This window comes from Saccopteryx leptura, chromosome 9 (assembly GCF_036850995.1).
Source record: "Saccopteryx leptura isolate mSacLep1 chromosome 9, mSacLep1_pri_phased_curated, whole genome shotgun sequence".
NCBI lineage: Eukaryota > Metazoa > Chordata > Mammalia > Chiroptera > Emballonuridae > Saccopteryx > Saccopteryx leptura.
The window spans coordinates 68,473,019-68,500,208 of NC_089511.1; the positions used below are offsets into that span (position 1 = coordinate 68,473,019).

At 37.3% G+C, this 27,190-nt stretch overlaps 1 protein-coding gene across 4 annotated transcripts in view; it reads right to left on the bottom strand.

Moving 5' to 3' along the window:
* The window catches only part of CTNNA3 (catenin alpha 3), a 2,003,993-nt gene that overhangs the window by 1,906,277 nt on the left and 70,526 nt on the right, over positions 1-27,190 (bottom strand). The window contains exon 1 of one of the 4 annotated variants that reach the window (XM_066349267.1): positions 21,644-21,721. The exons of the other annotated variants lie outside the window; for them this stretch is intronic. The gene's annotated coding sequence lies outside the window, so the exon portion shown is untranslated. Of the gene's footprint in view, positions 1-21,643; positions 21,722-27,190 lie in introns of those variants that run through there. 4 annotated transcript variants of the gene reach the window in all.

Below are 27,190 nucleotides of genomic sequence, written 5' to 3' on the forward strand. Positions count from 1 at the left end.
ACAATGCCTGAATTTTCTTCATTTTACTTTATTTCTTCCTTGAAATTGAACTTGTATCAATTTTAAACTCACTTACTTTAACAAGCATTTCTTTTTTTAAATTCAGTTCACTGTGAAAAGTCATGGGGGACACACATTCAGTCATGTAATAGTATAAACTAGTTCATAGCTCTCCATCTGATATCCCGTGCATGTCCCTGTTATAGCACACACCATATTGTACTTTAGTTGTATCCCAGCATCAAAAAAGGAGGATTATTAGATCAGGGACATGTGCAGAGAGGCCAATGAGAAACTTCAGCCATTTCCTAAATTTGCTTTGATGTGACCATTTACTCACAAACATTAAAGAGAAAAATTTTCCATCTCCCTATAGTAACGCATGACTCCCTGTCTCCAAGTTGCAGAGCTGGGGCTTCTCAGTAAAACTAATTCTTCCACTTAAATTGACATGTTCTCATGGGATGGCTTTGAAGCCTAACCATCTATATTGTGGTTTTTTATAAAATAGTCTCTAATACCACATATTTAATTCTTTAAAAATAAACTTTTGCAACACAGTTTGTAAGGTGACAGCTGATTCTTCTGTAAGATTACTAAATTCCATGACACAGTCATCATGGCTACCTAATTAATCTAACTTTGTCCCCACTTTTTAATTGAACTGTTCAAGTATTTTTTTTTCAAGTATTACTGGAAACCCAAGTCTCCTCATCAAATATTTGGATAATTAATTTTTATTTTCCCCTAAATGCAGTTTTATTTTGTCCTCCTTACATTTCATCTGGTAGAATTTGCTCCTGCCAGTCAAAAATTGGTTCTAAAGAGCCTAACATATTAACACCACCTCCTAGTTTTCTGTCTATCCATTAATTTGTTCAGTATGTTCTATAGTTCCCAGTTAAGTCATTGAACAGATGAGGGCCTGCAAGAAATCTGACTTTGATACCACTAGGAACCTCCTTCCAGATCCATAATGATCAATTAATAAACACTTTACATGATTTTCAACCAGTTAGTAAATGCTTTTGTGTGAAAGAATCCACTTTTTATATTTTTGTCCAAAAAACAGCATGGGAAAATTTTTTAAATGCTTTACTGAAATACAGAAACACTTTCTACACATTCTTATTTAAGAATTCAATTTTTTTTTAATTTAGTTTGATATAACTTGTTCCAGGAGAATCGAAGCTGACTGGTAGTCATTACCACTATTTATTTACATTTTATTCTTCAGTTTTCCTGCAGTTTGGTGCCTAAATGTCCAGTTTAATTTTAGAGGCCATCTTTTTACTTCTTTTGAAATAAGGATATTTCCCTTTCCTCTGCTTTCTGCAGGTCTGTCATTTCTCAGGGACTCCCAGGAGAGGTTCTGTGATCACATCTACAGATCATTTTAGAATTCAGGAATACACTTCTTCAGGGTATACATATTTTAACTAATTTAAAGACAACGAGCTATCTCCTTTATTCTAATTGTCTAGACTTTCAATTGTATTAGTTAATTTAAAATGTATTAAGTAATACAGGGTTCAAACACATATATAGTGAAAACAAGTCTCGCTCCCATCCCTGTCCTCTGCTCCCCTAATTTCTCTCCCAGAGACATAGCAGGTCACGATATCATACAGTCTTAGAGATATCATGTATAATAACAGTATGTAATTATTCATATTTTAATACTAATTGTTACTTAATCATTTTTTCCACTTAATTCAATCCCTTTGTATCAATGCCTTTTCCACCCTTACCAAAGTGACATCCCAGTTTGTATGGACTATCTGCCATCCCTTAATCTCCTGTCATCTGACTCAGGCAGAGGACCTGTTCCTTCCTTATTCCTTTTATTTCTCTTTCTCTCAGACTATATAGCTTTGGAAGTCCCTTCAGCATGTCCTTCTAACTGTAGCAAATAAGAAGTGCTAGAGCCTCTCCAACATTATTTTTCCTAGTTTCTGCCATGTTCTTTTATTTGCCTTCAGTCCTGTGTCACTTTTCCCATCTTTGATCCATATGCTTTTCAAATGTGTGCCCCTTGTACAGATACTGGGGTTTCAGGCTGTTGGTGGTGTTTAATGATTACTTATGGAGTACTCGAACACATCAGCTGCTATCTTAGATCCCAGCGAAAGAAAAAGTAGGCAAGTCCAACCCCTGCTGACTGTGCACCTTCTTTCTTCATTTTTAATTCATCCCATTCCTCTTGTGTCACATATAGTCTCTTAAAATTACACTTACTTTTAACCTGAAATTTCGTTCTCTTAAAGTCTAGGATACACATGTAACTATGTCTACCATTGTCTTATTTACCAGTGTAATCTCTATAATGAAATACATAGTCACTTTATCCTAAGCCAGTACTATCCAGAGACTGGGGTAAGAGCTGCCTCACTCCTGGCCCTCAGGCTTTGGAAGAGTCCCACGGAGCTACGGTGATATGCCTGCCAGACCCCACACCTACCTTTCCTGACTGTCTCAGGGTCTTCAGTACCCCAACTTTCTGCTCAACTAGCCCACTTCAGTGTCTATGCTGGCCTCTCCCTGTAATCTACCGTTTCAAGAGGGAACAACTCAATGCATCCATCCCTACACATGAGAGGTAGTCAAAAGGTTTGCTGCGTATGAATGGAGCTTGGATGTACAGGCTGGGCTGTCTGCTTGCATGTGCACAAGGCCTCTCAAGAGCAAGACAGAGTCAGAAATAGGAAGAGAAGAGGGCAGACAACATGTCGGGGGTGGGGGATGAGCATCCTTTACCACCTCATTCGAACAAGAAACTTCAAGGAATCCAAGAATGCTAAATCCAAATCTTTCTCTCCATGCCATTTTGAAGGTATATTTTTCAAGGTAGAAAGATAGGAGAATAGAATCTATGTTGGCAGTTTGCTAGCTTGTTTTGTAACATACACATATGTAGGTATATGTCATTTGTACCTGCACTCTGCTCATTACTTAAAGACAGGTCTCCATCTGTCCCACTGTGAAAGTAAGTAATCCATATATCACCAAATTCTTCCTTATTGGTCAGATTTGCTTCTTTCATTGTTTTGTCAGTCTTCCAAAACATGCAGTTTTTACAGACGTAAGGTAGAAAGCCATCAGTTGTTCTACTTTTAATAGGAACTTTCTGAAATTGTAAAAAATGTATTACCTCACCATTATTGTAACAATTTTTTAATTTGGAGAAGAAAATTAAAGTGTCTGCAGTAATATCACTTCTCTTTTTCTCTCTTCCCTTTACCCCCATCCAAATGATCTATTATTATTCTTTCTTTAAGTCTATGAGTTTCCATGCAAGAATGTGTATTCACTATATGTATATTTCTCTGCCCCTTTTATTAAGGGGTAATGAATGAAACTAGACTCCTATCTTACACCACTCACAAAAATTAACTTTAAATGGATTAAAGACTTAAATGCAAAACCTGAAGCTATGAACTCCTAGAAGAATGTATAGGAAAAAACTCTTTGGCATTGGTCTTGGTAATGATTTTCTGGATAAGACACTGAAAGCATAAGTAACAAAATCAAAAATAAACACACAGGACTACATCAAACTAAAAAGCCTCTGCACAGCAAAACAAATACTCAACAAAGCTAAAAGACAACCTCCATCAAACCCTATCCCCACTTGCATGCATCCAAGGAAATCATTTACTGGCTTGTTTGACCTGCCAAGAAATACCCACATCCTTTACCTACTTGGTAAACAAAAGGATCTCAGGTTTCTCAGAAAATCAATAAAATCAGGCAATTGCCTAGTATATATAATGGAGAAATAGTTGGGTTTCTTTCTTTTTGTATTTTCTTCTTATACTTTTTAAATACTTTCCATGCATTTATTTGTAGATCAATCTGTATAAGCTCTCTTATCTAGCCTTTGGTCACCTATAAGACTGAATGGTATGAGATCAGAGGCACCCCTAGACTATGGGGCATCACTCATTTATTCATTCAATTTATATTTACTGAGTTTCTAGTTTGTGGAAGTCATGAGGAGGGGAAGACCGTAAACACTAAACATAATTTTTTAAATTTTTTAGTACTTTAGAAAATGACATATGCTATAAAAATATTAAAAATGAAACAGTAGGTGGGATTACTTACTTTCAAGTGGGACAGATGGCGATGAGATACAGGGAACCTGGAGGCAGTCTTTCTATTTTGATAAATCTTACCCAATATGCTTTTCTTGCAACTGTATGGAAGGACCCCATTCCACCAGCAAAAATTGGCCTCACAATTCTAAGAACATCATGACAGCAAAAACTAAGCTATCTGGATGGGGACAGAGACCAAACTGGACTAAGCTTTGGCATAGACTGAACTGATGGCACAAAATTTCTAAACCCTAGCCCTTCTGGGTTTGATGAGGACAAGACTAGACTTCTTCCACACCAGAAATCTAGGGCAGTCTTTTATTTCTACTCTAATAAATCTTGCCACTGCACCTCAAAAAGAAAGTAATAGAGAAGTTGGGAGTAGATTGCAGTATTAAATAAGATCAAAATTAGCCTCACCGAAAAGGGGACATTTGAGAAAAGACTTGAAGAGTTTAGGAAATTAACCAAGCAGACACCTGGGAGAAGAGCATTCCAGGCAGAGATAAAAGGTACAGCAAATTCCTTAAGACAGGAGAGTGCTGGCATGTTTGTGGAAAAGCAAGAAAGCTAGTGCAAATGGAGTGGGGTGAGCTTCACAGAGCTCAGTACAAGAGATAAGGGAGTTAACAGGGGTACCAATTACATTGAGCCTGATGGAAAATACTGCATGGGTTTGAGCACTAAGAAGCACAGCCTGGTTCGTATTTTGGAAGAATCACTTTAGAAAAAAGGAAGAAGAAGCGTAGGACCTGGTGGTGGTGCAGTCATTAGAGCACTAAGCTCGGACACTGAAGACCCAGGTTTAAAACCCTGAGATCGCCAGCTTGAGCACAGAGTTGTGGGCTTGGGCATGGGATCATAGAAATGACACCATGGTCGCTTACTTGAGCCCAAAGGTTGCTGGCTTGAGCAAGGGGTCACTGGCTCAGCTGGAGCAAGCATTCAAGGCATGTATGAGAAGCAATCAATGAACAACTAACGTGCTGTAACTGCGAGTTGATGCTTCTCATCTCTCTCCCTTCCTGTCTGTCTCTCTCTTAAAAATAAAAAAGGAAGGAGAAGAAAATAAAAAATTGAGGGGAGAAAAAAGGAGCAGGTTCTTATTTAACCTATTAAATTAAGAAGATCCATATAAAAACCATAACTTAGCCCATATCTTAGACACCTAGCAATGGCTCAACAAATATTCATTAATATTATTACTCCCTTTTCAGTAGGAGAGCAGAATCTACTGTCTACATTTAGTATCAATATGTTCCTATCACCCACAGAGCTTGTAATTATTATTCAAAAATGTTTTCACTCTGTTTCCATAACAAAAGAGTTTAAAACAAAGCATTCCTCTGGTTGGTACCTCATTTTAAAGAAACTAGTGGCTTCAGATTCTAAGGCATATTTCTTATGTGTGCATTAATTAGAAATGCAGCATGCCTAAATGCTCCTTTTAAAAACTTTTTCTAATGCACAAAAGCCTCATAAGGGATTTTCAGCCCTTTGAAATCAATTCAAGAGTGGCACGTAGAAGGTGCACTCCAGGGTTCGGGCTACAATTGTTAAGTGTGTTATAATGCACACATGTCTGGGTCCCCAAGGGCCTGCTCTTTTTATTTCCTAGCTTCCAAGAACACCAGGTTTTAACAGAACAAAACAATGTTTTACTTTATAATAAAATGTAAGTTTCTTTCACACTTTGTGATTCAAACTTTAGAAAGCTTCTTGGAAGCATTTAAAGTTCTCTTTATTAAAGCTTTGTTTAATCATCTCTAACTGAAGTTCTTTGAAAAATAATCAAGTTAAGTCCTTAACCTCAAACAATTATATTTTATGAATACTGTATGGGAAGAATCAAACAAAATTGAATTACATTAAAACGTACTTACTTTAGCCACAGTAACCAAAATAACATGTGCTTCCTCATATATACACCTAGATGAAGGATGTAAAAATGATTTCTTAAAAATCTGAAAGACTGCCTTAAGCCAGTGGTTCTCAAACTTTTTGAAGTCGACATGCATTTAAAATCCTACAAATAGCCTGACCTGTGGTGGCTCAGTGGATAAAGCGTTGACCTGGAAATGCTGAGGTCACCGGTTCGAAACCCTGGGCTTGCCTGGTCAAGGCACATATGGGAGTTGATGCTTCCAGCTCCTCCCCCTTCTGTCTCTCCTCTGTCTCTCCCTCTCCTCTCTAAAAATGAATAAAATCCTACAAATAATTGTAGGTGCACTATATACAAATTTCTGAGAAATATGTTATAATAATTAAGTCAAATATTGAAGAAATAAATATAAAGTCCAAAAGTGTTTTATGGTAATTAAACAAAATAAATATGACAAAACTAAATTTATTCTGTCATTAAAAAACATTTTATGTTACATTTTTTCAGTTATACTTTTTAGAATTTGTAAAAAAGAGGGGTTAAAAATAAAAAAATGACAAAAAAGTTATTTTTTATATATATAGAGAGAGATACATTCTTAGTAAGATTTAGTAAATTCGGCAGGTCCCAGCATGAATGTGTTAAGATATTTCATTCTGTGTTTATGAGAAACATGAGCCTGATGTGTCCTAGAGATTTCTTCAATGTTTGGGCATATATTTGAAAGGCAAACTCTCATTTCCTCGTCAATACATTGAAGAATTCCTCTCTTTTTACTCTTAATTGGGTTGAGTGCAGAAACCCCCCACCATACATATCATCTTATCTTTACACCAAACAAAGGATAGAAGAAACTTGCCTCCAGTCTTTCCAGGGAACATGGTGGGTAGTGTAAACAGTCCAGCACCACAGTTTAACAGCCTTTTTTAACTAATCAGGCAAGTGAGGTGGGAGATTGAGCAGACTGTCAGCTTACAGCCTCTGTCTCCTCAAAATCTAAACTTTAAAAACCCTGTTGGTTTTTTGGTCCCCAACAGGCACATATTTCTCTGGAATACCATCGGGTGCACCTGGAAATTTTCTAGGTCACACCAGTGCACCCTGGCACACACTTTAAGAACCACTGCCTTAGGCAATAAGAAATAAATAAAGAAGAACAGATTCTACTTATGTTTAAGGGTTATATCATGTCCCTCTTACCATGAATGGCTGGTCAAGTCTAATTTCCCTCCAAAATAAAGGAAGCAGAAAGTTATAACTCAACTTTATGATTTAACAAAAGACTAACACTGGATATTAAGAATTTTATAAGATGACCTCACTACACTTCTGCCAATGACACATCCTTCATGTTGTTTTATAAAATGCCAGTTTACACTAAAAGCTTACCTTATATTTCAAAATGCCACACATTTTAAAAATTGCAGCTAGGAAGAAAGGACAGAAATGCCTCCATGATTATTCTGTGTACCAATGCTTTTCAGCTCGATTTTATAAAAACCATATAAAAATTATACCGGAATCTAGACCCAGTAAAATCCCAGCTCATATAAGCCCAACATGAAAGTTACCTACATATTATTTTAAAAGCCAAAAAACACTAAACTGATCCGATTGAAACCAAAGAAGAAGATAATCTAATATATGAGACCTCAGAGAAGACTTTATTAAATCACTCAGTATAAGAATAACCTTCAGCTATAAGGCATCAAATTTGAGAAACAGGGCAGAAGTAACATGCCCTGCATATATACCTTGAGAATGAAGTGATTTTTGCTGCAAGTCTGTCAGTCCTATGGGTCAGCTCCACTCCATATTATTATACGACAGCTCAAGTATATATGAATTCTCCTAAAGTCTGGGGTTTTTGTTGTTGTTGTTGGTGGTGGTGGTGGTGGTGATGGTGTGTGTGTGTGTGTGTGTGTGTGTGTGTGTGTGTGTGTGTGTGTGTATGTGTATGTGTGTGTTTAGAGAGAGAGGAAAGAGAAAGAGGAGAGGGAAGCATCAATTCATAGTAGTAGCTTCTCATATTTGCCTTGACCAGGAAAGCCTGGGATTTCAAAGCAACAACCTCAGCATTCCAGATCGACGCTTTATTCACACATCAGGCAATAAATCCAATATTTTTAAAAAGCAGTGAACAAAAGAGAATGGTAAAGAAAGTGAAACTTTTGTCAATCTCAATTTAACACACAAAAAACCTCCTCTTTCCTCTTTGTTTGCTGATTAGCTAGAAATAAGAGCTTGCTAACGTAATAAAGAAAAGGAGACAAAAGTCTCCAAAAACACTAAATTTACTTTTCTAGAAATATATTCCTACACTTGGGAAAATCAATAGTATATGACTGTCTTGAGACAGCTTTTTCTCTGCTTCCTGATTTTCCATTCTTCCATTTTTCTTGAAAAACGTTTTTAAAAGTCTGCACCAGAATCTTTCAGTCTAATCATCCAGGTTTACTAACTTACCATTTTTTTAAAAATTTTCTCCAGTAACTTTAGTGACGTAGCTATTAATCCTATTTATTTCTCAACCCACATGCTAACTATTCACTAAACAGGACATAAAAGACTCTTCCGGCTTCAAAACACCCCTTTCATGCTTCTCCTTACACTTCTGACCATTCTCTCCCAGGATCTTATGCTGGCTCCTGCTTATCTACTACCTTGGTTAAGTAGGGGCCTTAGCCCAGGTGTAATCCGTTACATCCTAGACCCGTGATGGCGAACCTATGACACGTGTGTCAGCATTGACACATATAGCCATTTTCAATAACATGCGGCTACATACAGCTGCATACCAGAGAAGTATGGGGCCGCATGCCAAGAAGGATGTTTCATCCTCGGCTCCTGCATGGCCAGGTTTGCTGTAGTGTAGACACTGTGCGGGAGGTCTGTAGGCCAAAACAACAGAACTCTGGCACAGAGCGTCTAGTTCTGGGACTTCCAGTTAGGCCATTAGGGGATCTTTGACCTCACTTCCGGCCAGCAGAGCAGGGAGCAGCACAATGCTCCGGGGGACACATCTCTGGGGGCCCTGTGATCATCACTGCCAGCAACCACATAACCATAGCAACCATCATCCAATCTACTGTTCTGGGGTGTCGTGGATTTCTAATTGACCATCATTACTGAGATAAGTGAGGGGGAGGCTGGGAGAGGCAAGGGCCTGTGCTATGGGTGCCGTTTCCCGCCATTAGAAATAGTGGCAGCCATCTTAATTTACATAAGATGCAACTTGCAGAATTTCAAGACAGCATCTGGGTTCAGGTGTTTGTCCACTTGAGGTCAAAGCTTGAGAATCTGGAAAGGTGCCGCTTGGAGAATCAAGAAGATTGCTATAATGAACAAGAAATTTGGAGTGCCTGGAACCAATTACCAGACACTTTTAGCACGCTGAAAATTATAGCAATGGCTTTACTCACAATTTTTCCCTCTACGTACTTTTGTGAGACCTTATTCTCAGCATTAAATAATATCAAAACCAACAAAAGAAACAGATTGACAGATGAAGTTAGTAGCGCTTGCTTGGGCTTGAAGTGTACAAAATACCAACCTTCAATTAAAGATTTAGCCAATGAAATTCAGCAACAAAAAAGTCACTAATAGGCAGGTTAGTTAAAGAATTCCCCCTCCTTCTCACTTATCATAGTTCACGGCACCCCACACAAGTTAAATAATATCAAGACCATCAAAAGAAACCGACTGACAGATGAACAAAGAAGTCACTAAGCAGGTAGGTTAAATAATTAGTTTTGGTTTATTAAATACAGTTATATATTACAATTATACATTTTTGTTATTTAAACTATAAATATCGTGAAATTATGGTTTTTTTCTCGAAGTGACACACCACCCGAGTTATGCTCGGTATTTTGGCGAATTTTGACACACCAAGCTCAAAAGACTGCCCATCACTGTCCTAGACACTCCTCACCCTGCATTGTTCTCCCAAAGCAATCTCATCCTAGAATTTCAGTTCTTCAGAGAACCTCTGATTCAGAAAACCTTATCTATAGTCCACACCTCTCACCTGAGCTGCAGAGCCCGAAATCTGTTGTGCATTGCACCATTTCACAGACACCTCAAAACTGAATTCATGATCTTTTCCCCAAAACCTGTTGCCACCATCTTCAGTTCTTACCTGTTAATGACATCTCCATATAGCTAGGCACTCAACCCAGCAACTTGAATGTCACTCTAGAATATTTTCTATTACTCTGCCTCTCTTCACCTCACATTAGTGGGAAAAATCTCATTAATTCTGTCCCCTTAACTCCTCTCATATAGGCCATTTTCTCTCCATTCCTACTGCTACTTCCTTAGCCCAGGCCCTCATTAGACTTACATAGACTTTGCAACAATATCCTGACTGGTCTCCCTTCTTTGAGGTTTTCACTCCTCCAATTCATTCTTCAAACTATTCCCAAAGTCATCTTTCTATTATAAAATAAGATAGTGTTACACTAATCCCCTGCTTAAAATGCTTAATGATTCTCCATTCTGATATATTAAATGCAGGCTCCACTAAATGACTCAAGCAATTTGGTCTACCGCTCCAGCTTTCTCTCTCTCTCTTTAAAACCCATTTCCTCCCATGCTAAAGAATTTGAAATTCTCTGAATGGACCATACAGTTTCAAACCCCTGAACTTTTTTTTTTTTTTTTTTTTTTTTGTATTTTTCTGAAGCTGGAAACGGGGAGAGACAGTCAGACAGACTCCCACATGCGCCCGACCGGGATCCACCCGGCACGCCCACCAGGGGCGATGCCCTGCCCACCAGGGGGCGATGCTCTGCCCCTCCGGGGTGCCGCTCTGCCGCGACCAGAGCCACTCTAGCGCCTGGGGCAGAGGCCAAGGAACCATCCCCAGCGCCCGGGGCCATCTTTGCTCCAATGGAGCCTTGGCTGCGGGAGGGGAAGAGAGAGACAGAGAGGAAGGAGGGGGGGTGGAGAAGCAAATGGGCGCTTCTCCTATGTGCCCTGGCCGGGAAACGAACCCGGGTCCCCCGCACGCCAGGCCGATGCTCCACCGCTGAGCCAACCGGCCAGGGCCCAAACCCCTGAACTTTTATTTACTTCTTTCCCTGTGCCTGGAATGCCCTTCCCCAATAACCACTTGACAAGTACTTGCCCATCTTTCCAACCTCAACTCAAACAATCTTCTTTACATCTTAACACACACAAACACACACACACACAGTAGAAGTAAGCAATACTTCCTTATCTCTATACCCTGTACAGATTTCTAAGAGAAGTATCATAGCCACCCTACCATCTCCTAGAACTTCTTATAATATATGGTAGAGTCTACACATCTAAATCACTTCCTTCCATCAAAACTAGTCAAAGACAACAAAAAAGTCAAAATAAAACCATTATCTTCAAGGAAACTGTCATTACTTCAAATTACAAAAAAAAATATGGTATAATCCTGATCAATTTTTTTAAAAGGAAAATTAAAGCCTATATACACCTCAGTGGGAAAGAATTTTCTCTAAAAGTAAGTGCCACAAACCTGAAATTCCTGTCCAACAGTCCTCAGATTAGACTAATAAAATGTAGGGCATGGATAGATACAGGAATCAAAGGGAGATATCCCTATACAGACCCAGTTTGAGACTACAGAATTACAAGAGTGGTAGGGCAGGGTTAGCATGATGATGTGCCATTTCTAACTGTCTGTGACAAAATCTGTGTATCCAAGGGAACCGATAGAGATTAAGCAGAGTGATGGAAAAAAGAAATGCTGAATCACTAGTTTACACATATACACACACAGACACCCATATTTACACATATGATTTCTCTTTTAAAAAGAAGTCAAAGAAGAGTTATAAGATTGAAAAGAGGGATAATTTCATAAGAGAATGAAAACCAAGATAGGAAAACTCAAGAAACAAATAAAAGCAAAAAATAAAACATTACAAAGATACATTTGAAGCATCAAATACACATGGACTTGGGGACACAGTAGACAGACTAGCAAAATCACACATCAAACAAGATAAACAAGTCCAACAACTCTTCTTTCCTCATCTTTCATAGCAAATATTCAATAGATATTATTTAAAGCATGTAAATTGAAATAATTTCTCACTTAGGAAAAAATATACAAATATCTCTTAAGCATATAAAAAGCTGCCAACTTCATTCATAAGAAGAAACATTAAAACTACACTAAGATACCATTTCTCATCTTTCAGATTGGCAAGTATCCAAATTGTTGATAAATTCTGTTAGTAAGGCTGTAGAGAATCAAACAACCTCATACATTGCTTGTAGATATGCAAGGTGTGCTTATTCAGGGTAAATTTACAACATATACGTGTGTGTGTGTGTGTGTGTGTGTGTGTGTAATGTATTTAGCCTTTGACCCATTAATCTCCCATCTAGAAATCTACTCCTAATACAAACTAGTAAAAATAAAAAGTGATGTATGCCTGAGGCAAATTATTGCAGCAATTCAAAAAAAAGAAAAGAAGAAAGGAAGGAGGGAAAGAAGGGAGATAGAAAGGAGGTAGAAGGGATGGAAAGAAAAAAGGAAGGAAGTGGCCTTAAACGAAATACTAGAACACCTGGATATGATAGACATCTACAGGACACTTCATCCCAAAGCGACAGAGTATACATTTTTCTCTAGTGTACATGGAACATTCTCAAGAATTGACCATATGTTGGGCCACAAAGACAATATCAGCAAATTTAGAAAAATTGAAATTGTACCAAGCATATTCTCTGATCATAAAGCCTTGAAACTAGAATGCAACTGTAAAAAGAGGGGGAAAAACCCACAAAATTGTGGAAACTAAACAACATACTTCTAAAAAATGAATGGGTCAAAGAAGAAATAAGCGCAGAGATCAAAAGATATATACAGACAAATGAAAATAAAAATACGACATATCAGAATCTCTGGGATGCAGCAAAAGCAGTAATAAGAGGAAAGTTCATATCACTTCAGGCCTATATGAACAAACAAGAGAGAGCAGAAGTAAACCACTTAACTTCACACCTCAAGGAACTAGAAAAAGAAGAACAAAGACAACCCAAAACCAGCCGAAGAAAGGAGATAATAAAAATCAGAGCAGAAATAAACGAAATAGAGAACAGAAAAACTATAGAAAAAATCAATAAAACAAGGAGCTGGTTCTTTGAAAAGATCAACAAAATTGACAAACCCTTGGCAAGACTCACCAAGGAAAAAAGACACAGGACTCAAATAAATAAAATCCAAAATGAAAGAGGAGAGATCACCACAGACATCATAGATATACAAAGAATTATTGTAGAATATTATGAAAAACTATATGCCACCAAATACAACAATCTAGAAGAAATGGATAAATTCCTAGAACAATACAACCTTCCTAAACTGAGTCATGAAGAAGCAGAAAGCCTAAACAGACCAATCAGCAGGGAGGAAATAGAAAAAACTATTAAAAACCTCCCCAAAAATAAAAGTCCAGGCCCAGACGGTTATACTAGTGAATTCTATCAAACAATTCAAAGAAGACTTGGTTCCTATTCTACTCAAAGTCTTCCAAAAAATTGAAGAAGAAGCAATACTTCCAAACACATTTTATGAGGCCAACATAACCCTCATACCACAACCAGGCAAGGATGGCACAAAAAAAGAAAACTACAGACCAATATCTCTAATGAATACAGATGCTAAAATACTAAACAAAATACTAGCAAATCGAATACAACAACATATTAAAAAAATAATACATCATGATCAAGTGGGATTCATCCCAGAATCTCAAGGATGATTCAACATACGTAAAACGGTTAACGTACTACACCATATCAACAAAACAAAGAACAAAAACCACATGATCTTATCAATAGACGCAGAAAAGGCTTTCGATAAAATACAACACAATTTTATGTTTAAGACTCTCAACAAAATGGATATAGAAGGAAAATATTTCAACATGATAAAGGCCATATATGATAAACCATTAGCCAACATCATATTAAATGGCATAAAACTGAGGACTTTCCACCTTAAATCAGGAACACGACAGGGTTGTCCACTCTCTCCACTCTTATTTAACATGGTGCTAGAAGTTCTGGCCAGAGCAATCAGACAAGACAAAGAAATTAAAGGGATCCATATTGGAAAAGAAGAAGTAAAGGTATCACTTTTTGCTGATGATATGATCTTATACATCGAAAACCCAAAGGACTACACAAAAAGATTACTAGAAACAATAAACCAATACAGTAAGGTCGCAGGATACAAAATTAACATACAAAAGTCCATAGCCTTTCTATATGCCAACAATGAAATATTAGAAAACGAACTCAAAAAAATAATCCCCTTCACGATTGCAACAAAAAAAATAAAATACCTAGGAATAAACATAACAAAGAATGTAAAGGACCTATATAAAGAAAACTACAAGGCATTGCTAAGAGAAATAGAAAAAGACACAATGAGATGGAAAAATATTCCTTGTTCTTGGATAGGAAGAATAAATATAATTAAAATGGCCATATTACCCAAAGTAATATATAAATTTAATGCAATTCCCATCAAAATTCCTATGCCATTTTTTAAAGAAATGGAACAAAAAATCATAAGATTTATATGGAACTATAAAAAACCCCAAATAGCCCTGGCCGGTTGGCTCAGCGGTAGAGCGTCGGCCTAGCGTGCGGAGGACCCAGGTTCGATTCCCAGCCAGGGCACACAGGAGAAGCGCCCATTTGCTTCTCCACCCCTCCGCCGCGCTTTCCTCTCTGTCTCTCTCTTCCCCTCCCGCAGCCAAGGCTCCATTGGAGCAAAGATGGCCCGGGCGCTGGGGATGGCTCTGTGGCCTCTGCCCCAGGCGCTAGAGTGGCGCTGGTCGCAACATGGCGACGCCCAGGATTGGCAGAGCATCGCCCCCTGGTGGGCAGAGCGTCGCCCCTGGTGGGCGTGCCGGGTGGATCCCGGTCGGGCGCATGCGGGAGTCTGTCTGACTGTCTCTCCCTGTTTCCAGCTTCAGAAAAAAAAAAAAAAAAAAACCCAAATAGCCAAAGCAATCCTAAGGAAAAAGAATGAAGCTGGGGGCATTACAATACCTGACTTTAAACTATATTATAGGGCCACAATAATCAAAACTGCATGGTATTGGCAGAAAAATAGACACTCAGACCAATGGAACAGAATAGAAAGTCCAGAAATAAAACCACATATATATGGTCAAATAATCTTTGATAAAGGGGCCAACAACACAAAGTGGAGAAAAGAAAGCCTCTTCAACAAATGGTGTTGGGAAAACTGGAAAGCCACATGCAAAAGAATGAAACTCGACTACAGCCTGTCCCCGTGTACTAAAATTAATTCAAAATGGATCAAAGACCTAAATATAAGATCTGAAACAATAAAGTACATAGAAGAAGACATAGGTACTAAACTCATGGACCTGGGTTTTAAAGAACATTTTATGAACTTGACTCCAATGGCAAGAGAAGTGAAGGCAAAGATAAATGAATGGGACTACATCAGAATAAAAAGTTTTTGCTCAGCAAGAGAAACTGATATCAAAGTAAACAGACAGCCAACTAAATGGGAACTGATATTTTCAAACAACAGCTCAGATAAGGGCCTAATATCCAAAATTTACAAAGAACTCATAAAACTCAACAACAAACAAACAAACAATCCAATAAAAAATGGGAAAAGGAAATGAACAGACACTTCTCCCAGGAAGAAATACAAATGGCCAACAGATATATGAAAAGATGCTCATCTTCATTAGTTATTAGAGAAATGCAAATCAAAACTACAATGAGATACCACCTCACCCCTGTTAGATTAGCTATTATCAACAAGACGGGTAATAGCAAATGTTGGAGAGGCTGTGGAGAAAAAGGAACCCTCATTCACTGTTGGTGGGACTGTAAAGTAGTACAACCATTATGGAGGAAAGTATGGTGGTTCCTCAAAAAACTGCAAATAGAACTACCTTATGACCCAGCAATCCCTCTACTGGGTATATACCCCAAAACCTCAGAATCATTGATACGTAAAGACACATGTAGCCCCATGTTCATTGCAGCACTGTTCACAGTGGCCAGGACATGGAAACAACCAAAAAGCCCTTCAATAGAAGACTGGATAAAGAAGATGTGGCACATATACACTATGGAATACTACTCAGCCATAAGAAATGATGACATCAGATCATTTACAGCAAAATGGTGGGATCTTGATAACATTATACGGAGTGAAAAAAACAAGAACTACATGATTCCATACATTGGTGGAACATAAATACGAGACTAAGAGACATGGACAAGAGAGCGGTGGTTACCACGGGTGGGGGGAGGGAGGATGCAGGAGGGAAGGAGGGAGAGAGTTAGGGGGAGGGGGAGGGGCACAGAGAAAACTAGATAGAGGGTGACGGAGGACAATCTGACTCTGGGTGAGGGGTATGCAACATAATTTAATGACAAGATAACCTAGACATGTTTTCTTTGAATATATGTACCCTGAATTATTAATGTCATCCCATTAACATTAATAAAAATTAAAAAAAGAAAAGAAAAGTAATATTACAAAAACTCTGCATCTTGCTTACATTTTTTTTTTAACAGAGACAGGGAGAGAGTCAGAGAGAGGGACAGATAGGGACAGACAGACAGGAAGGGAGAGAGATGAAAAGTGTCAATTCTTCATTGTGGCTCTTTAGTTGTTCATTGATTGCTTTCTCATATGTGCCTGGACCGGAGGGCTCCAGAAGGGTGAGTGACCCCTTGCTCAAGCCAGCAACCTTAGGCTCTAGCCAGCGACCTTGGGCTTCAAGCCAGCAACCTTTGCATTCAAGCCAGCAACCATCAGGTCATGTCTATGATCCCACACTCAAGCCAGCAACCCTGGCTCAAGCTGGTGAGCCCACACTCAAGCCGGTGACCTTGGGGTTTCAAACCTGGGTCCTCTGCATCCCAGTCTGACACTCTATTCACTGTGCCACTGCCTGGTCAGGTTGCTTACATTTAAAAGGGGGGGGCAAGGAGGGTAAACACAAAACAAAATTAAAAATTAAAGTGGTTGTCCTTAGGAGGATGGAAAGAGTAAAGTAAAAGAAATAAAGATGAATGCTAGACTTCTCTGAATGTACCTAGTTTTAGAGTTTAACTTTGGAAACATTTAAATGTTTTACATTATAAAAAAACAACAACAATTAACTCATCATAAATAAATTCCAAATAATCAAAAGCAAACAAGAGAAATAAACCTTAATTATATTTCACATTAGCTTTTTAACCACAGAGAAACAAATAATCTGAAGTGACTTCAAAACACAATATATTTACTCTAATCCCTGAAGAAAATAATTATATTCATGTTATTAGAAAATGAGATTTAAGCATAATAAAAAGGAAACAGAAAAATAAAAATGAAATATAAGTATAAAATAAAAATTTTTTCTCCCTAAAAAATATCAATTTTCTAGCTCTGTTCACATATATATACATATGTGTATATAAATATGTGTGTATATACATATATGAATGCAAGCAATAATGGCAACCTATTGCATTGACTGTGTTCTCTAAATACTGTTTCCCAATAAAAGAACTAGGCTCCTCAATGGAAAGGCTGGTTGAAGGTCTAGGGCAAGGAATGTGCAAAACAATTGTGGGACATCTTTTCCTAGAAAGAAATCAAGGCCCATTTGGGTTTTGTCAAAAGCCTCAAGAGCCAATTTAAAAGGGCCAGAAATGGGAAAATTTGAGCATCAAAAAAATAAAGACTATAATACACTGAAGCATATCCAATATATTAAAAATCTATTAGTTCAAAGAACAAAACTTCATTAATCACCTTTGAAAGTGGCTAGGACACTATCTTATTTTTCAGAAAATTGATAAATAATGAAATAAGTAGACAGTATTTTCTGATATGAACTATACTTTAGGGTGATATAATAGTAAAAAAAGGAGGAGTTTTTTATAGACTCATTCCAACCAATAAAAACAAGTCAAGCATTATAGAATCATAAAAATAACAACTTACAACCTCCTAAGAAAATAATAGATCTAGGTAATAATCATCAGTGAAGGCTAAAACCATTAGGTGAATGATTAATGGAAACTTTGAGAATCAAGTTTAAAAAGCCTGATCACACTGATTAATCTTAACAATGCCAAAAATGAGACAACCCAGACTCTTTGTCTCCTGGTGTGACAAAATTGGAAGTACACCATTTCACCCATAGGTATTCAAAAGAAACCTAAATCTAATCAAGTCCTGTCTAGATCTCACTAACAGAAAAATTGGAAATCTCACACATTGCTAATGAAAATGAAAACTAGTTCTCTATAGTCACTTTAGAGAACAGCTTGGCAGCTCCCTATAAAGTTAACTATATACCCACCCTATGACTTAGCTATTTCATTCTTTAAAGAAATAAAAGCATATATCCCACTTGCGACACACATACAAATATTCACAGTGGCCTTATTTATAATAGAAACTGGAAACAACTCAAATTTCTATCAACAGGTAAATAGATATACAATTTGTGATATAATCATAGAATTGCATATTATACAAGAAAAAGAGTGAACTTTTGATATGGACAACAAAATGAATATCTCTCAGATGCATCATGCTAACTGAAAGAGTCAGACAAAATTAAGTACACACTGTATGATTCCACTTACATAAAATTCTTGAAAGGGCAAAATATAAGGACAGAAAACAGATCAGTAGTTACAGCAGCCAATGCTTAAAGGAATTGATGGACTGCAGAGGGCACAAAAACTTGGGATTGATGTTAGTTTCTATTTGACTATCATGGTGGTTGTATGACTGTATACCGTTGTCAGAACTGTTCAAACTCTGAACTTAAAAAGAGTGAATTTAATATATATAAAATTTTTCCTCAATAAATTTTACTTTTATTAAAAATATTTTCTGTTTCAAATATCATATGATTTCACCTATATGTGGAATTGAAAGATTAATATAGATGAGCAAGCAGGACAGAGACAGACTCAGATACAGAGACAGACCGGTGGTTGTCAGAGGGGGAGGGAATTGGGGCACTTTGTGGAAAAAGTGGTGGAATTAAGAGGTACAGATTGGTAGTTACAAAACAGTCGTGGGGATGTAAAGTATAGCGTAGGAAATACAGTCAATAATATTGTAATGACCATGTATGGTGGGTGTCAGTGAGTACTGGAAATATCAGGGGAAACACTTTGTCAAAGTATGTGTTTCTCTGGCCACTGTGCTGTACACCTGAAACTAATACAAAATAATATTAAATGTAAACCGCAATTGAAAAAAAATTTTATCTTTTTTTTTTTATCTTTTCTATTTATCTCTTATCCCAGTGACATTGAAAATACTTCTGGATTAGTTCATTTACTATATTATTATAAATTTCCACTGATACCCTTTGGCTCTATAAGCTCTTTGAGTGGATCTCTCAACTAATGCTTTCAAAAGTTAATTAACTTTTTAAAGCATCTTGACCCCTCTAATACATCACTCAGTTTAGTTTATTTGGTGCCTGAAACCCATTGAACTTCTTAATAATATTCTCTCCCCAACTTTCAAACCTATGTGTACTGGTTATCCTCAATGCCATCCTATGCGTCCAATGTGTCATCTATTCAATTTATAGTTTTTTTCTAGGTAAGTCAATCTGCATATGCATTTACAGTACAAAACTACAAAAATAAAAAGTATTTTCTTTAATTTTTTTACTGTTTTAAAAAATAATCATTGCTTATTCATCTTATTTTTAATAATGGAATAAAAAGGAGCTAAATGACCATCCCTGAACCATCATGTTAATATCTAAAGTCATCACTGAAGATCCTTAGCAAAATTTTAACTGCTATATTTTTGTCTCTTCTCAATACTACTGAGTTAAAACCCTGAGTTTCTGAGCTCCTTCACTTACACAAGCTGGATTTAATATAGTGCACATCACAGAGCCGAGTATTCAGCACAGTACAGTAGTTGTTTTTTTAAGTATTTAAAGATCAAAAGCCTTTAAAAAGTCCTTCTTCTGAATTTCTCCTCTTACCCCTACAACTTTTTTCTTAATGAGACTGATTCAGTTCATTTCAACCTAACAGAAGCTATTCAAGTTAAATTTATCACTAGATTGAAAGAGTGAAAGAAAGAACAGTAGCTAATCTGATTTACAACATTCTAGTAGGAAAAAATACTAGCACTGGATTCCACCAAAATGCCTAAATAGATTTTGTTTTGAACATTGGCTTAATTATGTTTATTCTAATATGTAGATAACTGATTTTATTTAAATAAATTCTTGTTGTTCCTAAAAAAAAAAAAAAAAAAAAAAAAAACTAAGCCTCTTTAATACTTTAATATTTCTTTTGAATTGAGTAACAGACCATTTTTTTTTACTCCTAGAAAACTGATAGTCACATTTGTGCCTAGATAAATCAGTGTGTGGGTTGAAAGGGCAGCAGTTCTTCACTTTTTCTTTTTTTCATCAAAACACAAGTGACATTTAAAGTGTACTTAATATTCACTGTTCAGCCTAGTCTCACTCTGGACCGCCACCCTTGGTAAGGGAGACAGCTCATTTGCATGAAATTCCCCCACAAGATTTTTGTGACCCTGTATTTTCTTTCCTATCAATCCAATAATACACCAGTGGCATAAACCATTGTTGAGAACAGCTGGATTTTTTTTCTTTTTTCTTTTTTCTTTATTGCTGTTTTATAGTCTCATACTTGTTTTCCTTTCTTCTTTCTCTCCATTTTTAATTTATCATATCTTGAATTTCATGTAGCCTTGTAAGTCATCTTAAATCCTTTCTAGAACCAGGTAAGGAACAAATAAATAATCATTCCATGTATCTGCAAAAGCAATCTCTCCTTGTTTATCCTAGATAAAACCTTAAAACTTTAAGTCCTTGCTGCCTCTTAACTATTCTCTACCATATTAAACATGCAAGTATTAAAATCCACAACTTTCTTGTTGTTTTTGTTTTGTTTTGTTTTACCTTTATCAATTCTCTGTTTAAAAATATTAAGGCTGCATATAAAAAAAATTACATGAAAAGCACCTATGCATAATTTAAGGTTAGAGGGCCGTAACAGAAATTAAATTGTTTGCAGAAAAAAAAACCTGCTTGCTGCACAAGTTTTATATCTAAAGAATGTAAAGTTTCCAGTGTCTTGCATACAGTTACTCAAGTAATAATAGCTCAGTTACATGGCAGGAATATTTAAATGCTGTGATGTAAATTGACTATAGCTTGGGTATTGGCACATGAGTATTTGTTTTAGCACTATTTTCTATTTTTTAAACCGTTAATAAATACTTCATTAGCAGAATTGCGCCTCTGCTCAATTGAGTCTGCCTGAGTTGTTGTGAAAGATGAAATTTGCAAGAGAATCACATTTTTATCTAAATCTAAAATGCCTGCTAATCTACTCAGAATAGTAGGTATTTAAAAATATGGAGCTTTCATAAAGTAGTCTAGAGTTATTAAAAAGAAAATTAGTTATAAAGTAATAAATGCACAACATAGTAGTTTCGATTCATCCCATTTTATAGAAAATGTCCTTTCATTGCCCCAAAGTTATCTAACCAAACCAACAGATAATCTATAATTATTAGGATTTGTCTTACAGCAAAGTTCCATTTTAAAAAGTTTGACACTTCACTCACCTACTGCAGGACACAGTATTGCCCATATGCAGATACTAAACCAATTGTCTAAGCAATTTCTTATGTTTAGAAATTCAGTGCCACTATGATGGCTCACAATTTGGCTTATAATGCATCTGTAAGCAAACAGCCTGACAAGCACCCTAGTGTATTTCAGGATGACTGACAGGACACAGTGGCTCAAGCAGAAAGGGGGGATGGGTGCCCTTAAAGCAACACAGCCAGTGAAGGACAACATCAAACAGTAGAATCAGAGTGGAAATTATAATTTTCAAATTTGCAATAAAGTAATGACATATTGTCTAGTATGAGCTTTTTTTTTTTTCTTTTTTTTTTTTTTTCTTTTTTTCTGAAGCTGGAAACGGGGAGAGACAGTCAGACAGACTCCCGCATGCGCCCGACCGGGATCCACCCAGCACGCCCACCAGGGGGCGATGCTCTGCCCCTCCGGGGCATCGCTCTGCCGCGACCAGAGCCACTATAGCGCCTGGGGCAGAGGCCAAGGAGCCATTCCCAGCGTCCGGGCCATCTTTGCTCCAATGGAGCCTTGGCTGCGGGAGGGGAAGAGAGAGACAGAGAGGAAGGAGGGGGGGGGGGGTGGAGAAGTAAATGGGCGCTTCTCCTATATGCCCTGACCGGGAATCGAACCGGGTCCCCCGCACGCCAGGCCACCGCTCTACCGCTGAGCCAACCGGCCAGGGCCTAGTATGAGCTTTTAAACATAACTTTTGTGTGTATTAAGGGCCCAAACATTATAAATTTTAAGATGGCTTTAAGAATCTTAAGAGTGGAGGGCCCTGGCCGGTTGGCTCAGTGGTAGAGCGTCGGCCTGGCGTGCAGAAGTCCTGGGTTCGATTCCCGGCCAAGGCACACAGGAGAAGCGCCCATCTGCTTCTCCACCCCTCCCCCTCTCCTTCCTCTCTGTCTCTCTCTTCCCCTCCCGCAGCCGAGGCTCCACTGGAGCAAAGATGGCCCGGGCGCTGGGGATGGCTCCTTGACCTCTGCCCCAGGCGCTAGAGTGGCTCTGGTCGCTGCAGAGCGACCCCCCGGAGGGGCAGAGCGTCGCCCCCTGGTGGGCGTGCCGGGTGGATCCCGGTCGGGCGCATGCGGGAGTCTGTCTGATTGTCTCTCCCCATTTCCGGCTTCAGAAAAATACAGAAATAAATAAATAAATAAATAAATAAATAAATAAATAAATAATCTTAAGAGTGGAAAGAGAACATTTTAAAACAGGCATGAAATGTGATACTACCCTAAACTTATCAAACTTTTAAAATACTTAAGAATATTGCAATAATTTTTAACATAAATTAAGTCAGGGTACCCAGATAAAAAAGCAGTTCTTATCTCGTCTCTAGAAATTTGCCAATTACTCTTACAATAATAATGTAAATGATGATAGTAATTAAAACATCTTGAATTAATCAGAGTTATTGAAGATAGGGACAGAAGACTCATGTACTTTGCCTCCTGATGTGTTCCTTCTCTATGGCCAATATCATGGTTAAAAAACAGATCTAAAGATTAGGAAATTTCAATTATGGATATTTTCATATTAGTTTCACTTCAGAAGTTATTTAAGTGGTGCATTGGCTTCATTTTTTACATTTATAATTTTTCCAATATTATCTCACAATACTCTGCACCATCAATCCTTTCAGCAATCAGCCTTATTAAAAAAGGAAAAGGCACTCATTTTCAAACGCAATCCCTCACTTAGCCAGCAGAGGGTATCATTTGATTCTAAAAGCCCAAAGTATTGTAGCCATTAAATTTATGTTTATTTTTTATGGACGACATTTATTCTTAAACTTGAACTAGGAACTAGGAAACACCATCTCACCTTTCCTTATTAAATATGTTTAGAAGTATCTCATTTTATATTGTTCATTTAAGTTTGACTGAGAGAGAGCTCATACTGGTTTTTAATAGTTATCATCTATGACAAAGTCTACATTATTTCTACCTCTATCAGCTCATCAGATGCATCCTCATTGTAGTGAAAGAAGAGCACTAGAAGGCTAAGAAGTAGCAGAGTTAGGTTTAACTATCAGTATGACTTTCCACAAGCTGAGATTTGGGGGGGGGGGGGACAAAAAAACAAACAAAAACCCTACAAAGATTCCAAGCCTCATTAGATAATCCAAAACACATTACAAAACTTAAAGAAAAAAAAAGAGCTACACTATAAAACAAAACAATTTGTCTTCAGAATTCCACATGACATTTGCAAATTCTTTAATATTTTCTAATTGCCCTGTTTAATCTTTGCTAAGTGTCTGTTAACTATTTGGAGCTACAGGGTAATTTTAGAAGATATGTTTCTGGTCGTCACATCATTATTATATTTCTCATGAGCATGCAGTGTTACAACTAACCAAGTCCTCATACAAGCTACAAATTCTTTATTTTACAACTTAATACCCACTTCAGTTTGGAAAAGCATGAACGTTGATTTGCCTTATTTACTCTAAAAATAAACACTTGAGCCTAACCAAGTAGTGGCGCAGTAGATAGAGCATCAACCTGGGATGCTGAGAACCCAGGTTTGAAAACCCTAGGCTTGAGCTGGAGCGTGGGTCATAGACTTAAGTGATTAACTATCACAAATATATCTTGACTAAAAATAAAAATATCCTATGCTTCTCTGAATCTATTATTGGAAACATTAAGTTTACTCAGTTTGGTGTAGCGAAATTAAAACAGACCTAAAGGCTCAAAAAGTGATCTCTCTTTTCATGCTCCCAGACTGCCAGTAATGACACATCTTATGTTAAAGGATTAACTTGTCCAGGCCCTGGCCGGTTGGCTCAGTGGTAGAGCATCGGCCTGGCATGCAGGAGTCCCGGGTTCGATTCCCGGCCAGGGCACACAGGAGAAGTGCCCATCTGCTTCTCCACTCCTCCCCCTCTTCTTCCTCTCTGTCTCTCTCTTCCCCTCCCGCAGCCAAGGCTCCATGGGAGCAAAGTTGGCCCGGGCGCTGAGGATGGCTCTATGGCCTCTGCCTCAGGTGCTAGAATGGCTCTGGTTGCAACAGAGCGACGCCCCAGATGGGCAGAGCATCGCCCCCTGATGGGCATGCCAGGTGGATCCTGGTTGGGCGCATGCGAGAGTCTGTCTGACTGCCTCCCCATTTCCAACTTCAGAAAAATTAAAAAATAAATAAATAAAAAGGATTAACTTGTCCAAAGAAAAAATAATAATTCTAATCCTCAATTATGATTCAAAATAGGCAATAATGTTTTTCTTTTTTTTTAAATTTTATTTAGAAAATTAAATTTAACAGGGTGATATTAATCAGTAAGAGTACATAGGTTTCAGGTGAACATCTCTATAGCATTTGAACTGTTGATTACGCTGTATACCCATCACCCAAAGTCAAATCATTTTCCATCACTGTATACTTGTCCCTCTTTACACCCTTCCCCCACCACATTGCCCTCCTCCTGGTAACCACTTCACTTTTATCTATGTCCATGAGTCTCAGTTTTATATCCCACCTATGTGTGAAATCATACTTGATTTTCCTTTTTAAAAAATCTCATTTCTGATCATGAAAGCAAGGTTTGGGTTCTTCACACCATAAAATCATTTCTAACACCTAAATGTGTTGGTTTTTTTCTTCATAAAATAACTAATGGTAGCTATGTAAAAATCATATTTTGCAATTGGAAATAAAGTATAATATCTCTTCAGTTGTTATTGATTCTTTCAAAATATTTTGTATCTTTATTTTCCTAAAATGATATATTCTCTATAAGATAAAAGAAATACCTAGAATTGTTTCTCAAATTATTAGGTAAGTATCCTAAAGAAAACTAAAAAGTCAGTGTTTCCAGTAATTTGCTTATCCTTCTTGCCAATTGTTCACACATTTTAGAATATACAGATGAGTATTTTTTCCTGTTTTCACCTAACCACTTAATTGTGCTTCATTTTCCAATTCTGGGTTTAGTTCCTGAAACAGGTTTTCCTGAACTATGTCTCATTCAGCAATTTTTGGTTTCTGTGGGTACCTTAAGAACATACATCTAAAGGCAGTTTTAGTCTCCATTCTATTTGTGGGTGAGAAAACTTGTTAAACAATAATGCTTTATGGGGGAGCAGAGATTAAATGACTAATAATAGATGCTATTTATTTTAAATACCATTTTTACTTTTGGCAAAATATCTCCACACATCTTATGCTATTTTGAATTTTCAACATACTTTTTACATATTAAATTTATCTTGAAAACATTTTCTTTCTAAACTATTGTAACGGGCTTTACAGATAATGTTGACCCCAATGAGCAGCTCTAGAGTAAGTTCTGACTATGACATACATTAAGTATGATGAGTTTGAGATGTGAGTGGCATATGCAAATGGTTATATCCCATGGGCAACTAAAAATTCAGAATCCTGGAGCTCAGGAGAAAAGTCAAATCTAAAGATAAATGTATGTTAGCTATGCATATGTGTTATGCCTTAAACCATGAAGCTAGATGAGTTCTCCTAAGGCTGAGAGTGAAGGAAATAAGGGACCAAAGAGTAATTGGCAAAACAAATAATTGCTATCTGATTCAACAATGAAAAAAAAAAGTCATTAAGTTCACACATTTTTATTTAGCAAATTGAATCCATTTCACCAAGGAAAGACATCTACCCCATCCATGATATTAGCTTATATGATAATTAGGTAACAAGGAAACATGGTTCTAAAATGCAAGAGTTTACAAGCAGCTTCCAAAGTTGAAACAAATGCTTAACAGAGAAAATGAAAGAAACTAACACATATAAATAAATTGCGTATGTTTATTTAGAGGATTGGGTACGGGATGGTTAAAAGTAGGCTACAGAAATAAAAGCAAAGAATGACACTCAGTAAAAATAGAAACCTCTGGTGTCTTGTTCCCACATTAGACTATGGAGTTGTGCCAACCTGCTTCACTCCGGAGCAAAGAGCCAGTCGGTAGCTGAGGCTACATTAGAGAGAGAGGAAGGAAATCCTTTCACCCACTCTGTTTCCAAAGATAAAAAAGAAAACTACAGAGTGATGGACTTCACTACCAAGTAGCCATGTTTATTTTATACATGTCCCCACTGACTCTCTATAAGCCAAGCCTACCAATTTTGCATTATAGAGCAAAAGAAATATGTGGACAAAAACAAAGAAAATCAATTTTCCAAAATTTACAATAACCCTAAATTTTCCAAAAAATAACTGTCATAGTCATGACACTTAAACTATTACATCATTCCTGTCAAGCCATCAATTGTACTGAAAAGAATGAAGCTCATCACAGAGTCAAGTTAAATAATTTAAATCACAGTGAGTCACATTTCTTCAACTCTGAATAACCCTGCTCAACAGCCTGAGTAACACGCACACACGCATACCCCAAGCCATCCCCCTTTTTTTCTCCTGGGTATACAGTACACAGAATTGGATTGACACAACCAGTCATTCTCCCCAGCTGAAGTTCAGCTGATGGAAATAGTCCATAAAAAGCCTGTTTGGCCCTGGCTGGATGGTTCGGTTCGTTAGAGCATCGTCCTAAAGTGCA